Genomic DNA, 6,018 nt, shown 5'->3' on the forward strand with positions numbered 1-6,018 from the left:
TAAGGAAACTCCTAGCTCCTAGGAGGGAGGGCGAACACTTGATTTAAATAGAAAGACTCTCATTTGCTAGTTTTAATTTAGACTTCTCTAGGAAAATTCTAAAGTTTTTGAGATTTTATATGAAAGTTTTGTTATGTACATTATTTATATCTTTAATACACATTACATTTTCTTCTATAATAGGAGGGAGGAAAAAGAACGCTTGATTCAAATGGGAGACTGTCATTTTGCTATTTTTTCCCTAGGAAGATTATTATATTTTTTAAGCTTCATATTATTTAGTATAAGGTGTTTTCTCCCACCCCCGCCACCATCAACTTCATATCGTACCACCCATGATGGAATCATCAGTTTATTAGAATGTTTGTTCAATAAATGATCTTCTCACCACATGGGTACCTAGAAAGAGAGACATATTGACATTAGAAATAACCTTTCGCATAGAAAGGAGGGACCTCCCATTCTAACTGTGAAATGAACCTGGATTGTGTTTTCTGGTTTGTTGGTGTGATTGAGATTCCATCTTTGAGCTAGTAAGCCAAATCAAGATGATGCCATCTTAACAAGCATGATGCTAAAGAGAGAGAGAGAGAGAGAGAGAGAGAGAGAGAGAGAGAGAGAGAGAGAGAGAGAGAGAAGGTACGTTGTAACGTGGGCTTCACAAAGAGTGGTGCAAGCCATAACAAGGCGTTGATTTAACAATACTCAAGAGAGAGTTGCGTGAAAGTTTTTTCACGTGTACTTTGTCTCGGAGAGAATCACAAAATCAAGTTTAGACATAGGCCTATTTATGAATGCTGGAGAGAGAGAGAGAGAGAGAGAGAGAGAGAGAGAGAGAGAGAGAGAGAGAGAGAGGGTACGTGGTCGACAAAAGCCCTCCCCCTTCTTTTTCATTGTACCAACCTATTATGGAGTTAGCCCAATGTTAAAACTATTGTAACATGGGCTTATAAATAAATGATGTCTCGACAACCCCACATGAGCATGTGTGTGTGTGTGGGGGGGGGGGAGAGAGAGAGAGAGAGAGAGAGAGAGAGAGAGAGAGAGAGAGAGACATTAGGGAAAACCTTTCTGTAGAAAGTTTATGGCTATAAGAGGAGCATGGATTATATATTTGGGTTTGGTGAGTGACGGAGATTCCATGTTTGAATTCAAGATGCCATCTCAAGCATGACTAATCGAGAGTGTAAGTTTTGCATCGTGTAAGTTTTTGTCATGTACATGTGCTCAAGCTTATGTATGTATATCTTTAGTGCAACATCACGTTCCCTTATGTCCTGGAGGGAATCTGAAAATCAAGTTTAGACATAGGCATATATATCAATACTCCTAAAGGTGGTCTATCCCTAGTTGATTATGTTGTGAAGAGAGTGTGGCTAAGAGAAAGGATCTCAAGGCTTATCATACAATAATCGAAGGGATTCATTCCACATGCCAGGAGCATCATCATCAGTCAATGATCACACGTTGCTTGATGCATTGTTTTGTAATGGTACTACACACACACATTGAGAAAGAATACATATATATGCGTATGCATGATAATGCGGCACGTTCCTTCATTTTTACAAAAAGGATTATTATGATTTTAAAAAAACTAGAATCCTTAGGTACCCTTATCCTCTTGATTGCTTGCACCTGTCCATTGTCCAACGTACTTTGAAAGAACGTGTATACTTCCTTCCATTCACGTATAATTATCTTGAAGCACTTGAATGAAGATGGACACTGCAACCCATACCATTTCTGGTCTGTTCCTCACACCTCTTCGTATGCGTGTCTTTCTCAAGTATATATGAATAGCTTATAGAGCTTGAACGAGCATGAACATCAAGCCTATGATTATACTCGACGTGAGGAATCGTTGGACATCGATAGAGCAGAGTACATGACAAGGTAGATAATTCCAAATTCATTACGACATTTGAATCTGAGTTACATGTCATTCATCAAGTCATAAGATTTTCTAGCTCGTTTGTGTGAGTGAAGTCGATCATTAGTCCTACGTATTGATTTGTGTGATACAAAACTCATTTTCAAATGTGGTAATGAATTTGTAATTTTCCAATTTGTGAGGTACTTTTGAATCCCTATGGAACATAAGAACAGGCTTCAAGCTCATCAATTTGCGAATGTCAGTCTAGCATTTCTTCCAAGTATGCTTTCAGATTCATGTTCATTCGAGCATCTCAAATATGCTCTATGCCGCCCAAGCACTCACACAATCTTGTTTTACAAGCTTCAGAGCATGGAGTGCACTTGGTTTTGATGAGATGATGATCATGATGTGTGTGTGTGTGTGTGTGTGTGTGAGAGAGAGAGAGAGAGAGAGAGAGAGAGAGAGAGAGAGAGAGAGAGAGAGAGAGAGAGAAGGGAGATGTACCTACTTGCGTTTATGCACCTGTGTGTCAACACAGCAAAAAGCACAAGCTCTAATCAACCTGTATAGGCTTTGTGATTGTAGTGGTTGGACCTTTCAACACACACATCCATCGATTGCCGATCCTTCTTGCCTATGTTGCTTTCTAGCTTCTTGCGCTCTACTGGGGTTGTGCGCTTCGCTTGCTTTCTCTCACATAAATACCACGTTAATGTTCCTCTTGTATGTAAGGAACTTTGATGATATGCCCGGTGTGCTTGTTGATTCTCACACAAAAAAAACGAGGAGAAGTTGAAATCCACAAGAAAACCCACGAATCACAGGTTGCCAAAATCCATCTTCTTTGTAGACACGCTTGGTGTCACAATGCTTTTTAGCAAAGAGAACTTTGGTGATATGCTCAGGGTGCTTTTGATTCACACACAAAAAAACGAGGAGAAGTTGAAATCCCCAAGAAAACCCATGAATCGCAAGTTGCCAAAATCCATCTTTCTTCTTGGTGTCGCGCGGAAAAGCTTTTTAGCAAAGAGGCAACATCATCTTTTTAGCAAAGAGGCAACATCATCGTCTTCTTCGTATGGGTGTCTTTCTCAAGTATATATGAACAACTTATAGATCTTGAACAAGCATGAACATCAAACCTATGATTATACTCGACATGAGGAATCACTGGACATTGATAGAGCAGAGTACATCGCAAGGTAGATAATTCCAACTTTCATCGCAAGGTAGATAATTCCAACTTTCATTACCACATTTGAATCTGAGTTACATGTCATTCATCAAGTCATAAAATTTTCGAGCTCGTTTGTATGAGTGAAGTATTAAAAAAAACCATACATAAATTATGGCGATTTGGCACAGTTCTCCCCGAAATTCAATAAACACTCACACAATCTAGTTTTACGAGCATGGAGTGCACTTGGTTTTGATGATGATAATGTGTGTGTGTGTCTGCGTGAGAGAGAGAGAGTACCTACTTGCGTTTATGCACCGGTGTCAGCACACCAAAAAGCACAAGCTCTAATCGACCTGTACAGGCTTTGTGATTGTAGTGGTTGGACCTTTCAATACACACGTCCATCGATTGCCGATCCTTCTTGCCTATGTTGCTTTCTAGCTTCTTGCGCTCTACTGGTTGTGCACTTCGCTTGCTTTCTCTCACATAAATACCACGTTAATGTTCCTCTTGTATGGAAGGAACTTTGATGATATGCTCGGTGTGCTGTTGATTCACACAAAAAAACGAGGAGAAGTTGAAATCCACAAGAAAATCCACGAATCACAAGTTGCTAAAATCCATCTTCTTTGTAGACACGCTTGGTGTCGAGATGCCTTTTAGCAAAGAGAACTTTGGTGATATGCTCAGGGTGCTCTTGATTCACACAAAAAAACGAGGAGAAGTTGAAATCCCCAAGAAAACCCACGAATCGCAAGTTGCCAAAATCCATCTTTCTTCTTGGTGTCGCGCGGCGATGCTTTTTAGCAAAGAGGCAACATCGTCTTCGCTGAGCTTTCATGGAAGCAAGAACCACCGCTCTCTTTCTATCTCCTACACGAAGGTGAGAGGCTTTCATGTGGGGCTCACCAAAAATATGAGGGCTCTTTTGTTGGGACGACCAAGCACCGTGTAGAGTCTCACTCGATCAGAAAGCTGGAAACCCCATTGTTTCTCATAAAATACACACAAGCTTTTTACATCAATCAGCGCAGCATATTGCCCCAAGATTATTGTGCGCGAGCTTTTGAAGGAAAGTTTTCTGAGCTATTTTTAGGAAGCTTGTTATTTAACGAGCTTTTCAAGAAATTTCGATAATTTATTTTTATTAACATGCCACGTGGTTTTCTCTCCTTTCATGCTTTTTTGCAAAGATGTTAGGCTACCCAAGGTAAGGAAAATCCCAAGCTCATGGACAAGAGAAGGGAGGTTAAGTCCCACACCGAGAGTAGGATGTGGGACATAGGTCTATTTATCAACGAGAGAGAGAGAGAGAGAGAGAGAGAGGATCATTTTAATGTGTAGAAAATACTTAAAGGGTCTATGTGAGACTAAAATATGTCATATATGATCGTTAGGGATGATCCGCCTCGAGACTGAAAAACGTAGCTCCTAGGAGATCTAAAGACTGTTAATGGCTTCTTTTTCCTGCTCTGCTGGCGAATATCGTAGCTCTTAGGAGGGCGGGCAAAGAACGCTTGATTCAAATGGGAGACCGTCATTTTGCTATTGTTTTTCCTAGCAGTATCATCAGCCCCACCACCAACGACGACCGATGTCGCACGATGACTTGTTTTGTTTTATTATTATTATTATGTTGATTAAAGAAAAAAGAAAAATCCCAAGCTCATGGTGGGCAAGAGAGAAAAGGGAGGGAGGTTTATTATTAGTCCCACATCGAGAGTAGGATGTAAAACGCTTAACCGTCCATCACACGGACATCGTGTTGGATCCAGGCCTTGCAAGGGCTAGTAGGCCCGGCAACCACATACTGAGGCGACCGCGACCAAGAGTCCAGTTGTTGTTGCAACCATACATGGATGGAGGCTTTGGTTCTGTGGGCGACCACAACCACCACACATTTGAGGGGACCTTCACAATCATTGGGCTGGAACTCGGCTACAGGGGACCTGAAGCTATTGAGACAGCGCAGGAATCAAATCCCTTTCTCCTTATTTATCACTCCGTGGCTATGGTGTGAGCTAATGAAGGTATTCTTCACTGCAGAGATGAAACCTCTTACCAATTGGACTACCACCCTGTTGTTGGCAATATGAGAGCTTTTGGAAACAGGTTTTGATGTTTGCAACATCCATATTCTAAAAAAGAATGGCAAGCTCAGGGCATGCGTGGATTTGAAGAAGGTCAGTGTGGCAATGCGGACACATCATTGCCCTTAGCATATATTGAGCATGTTTTGGAAAGAGTGGTAGTAGGGGGGGGGGGGGGGGGGGGGGGGGGGCAGAAGCTTACAACTTTTTGGATGCATTTTGGGATACAATCAAGTGTCCATGGCCCCTAACGATCAATATAAAATAGTATTCACAACAACTACATGGGGAACGTTTCCTTACAAAGTCATGCCGTTCAGCTTGACCAATGCTCTGGTGATATTCCAGAGGTTAATGTGTACTACATTCAAAGACTACTTACAAAAGTGGTTGGAAATATTTATAGATGATCTCTGTGCACATTTACGATGGAAGGCAAACTCAGATTGCCTAAGAAAGATATCTCAAAGTGAAATTTGAATTGCATATCCTTGAACCCTTTGAAGTGTCAATTCTGGGTAAAACATGGTGTGATATTGGGTCGCATAGTGTCAAAAAATGGTATTTCAATTGATGAGAGTAAAGTGAAACTAATTCTAAAACTACTACCACCCAAAGAAGTTTAATGACTCATGCGTCACATGGGCTATTATAGTAGACTTATTATCGCAGTTTACACTGAGATAGTATGTGCACTATATAGGTTACTCATAATGGACCAAGGACTATTAAGAAGGCATACAATGAATTGAAAAAGGCTTTGGCAAGTGCACCTATTTTCAGACCACCTAATTGGGACTTGATCTTTCATGTTCACAACATTAATGCCAATTTTACGAGTGTGTTTCTCGCAATCACGTGAATTCAAG

The sequence above is a fragment of the Cibotium barometz genome, chromosome 15, assembly GCF_041138505.1.
Source record: "Cibotium barometz isolate CiBa-2024 chromosome 15, ASM4113850v1, whole genome shotgun sequence".
Classification (NCBI taxonomy): Eukaryota; Viridiplantae; Streptophyta; class Polypodiopsida; order Cyatheales; family Cibotiaceae; genus Cibotium; species Cibotium barometz.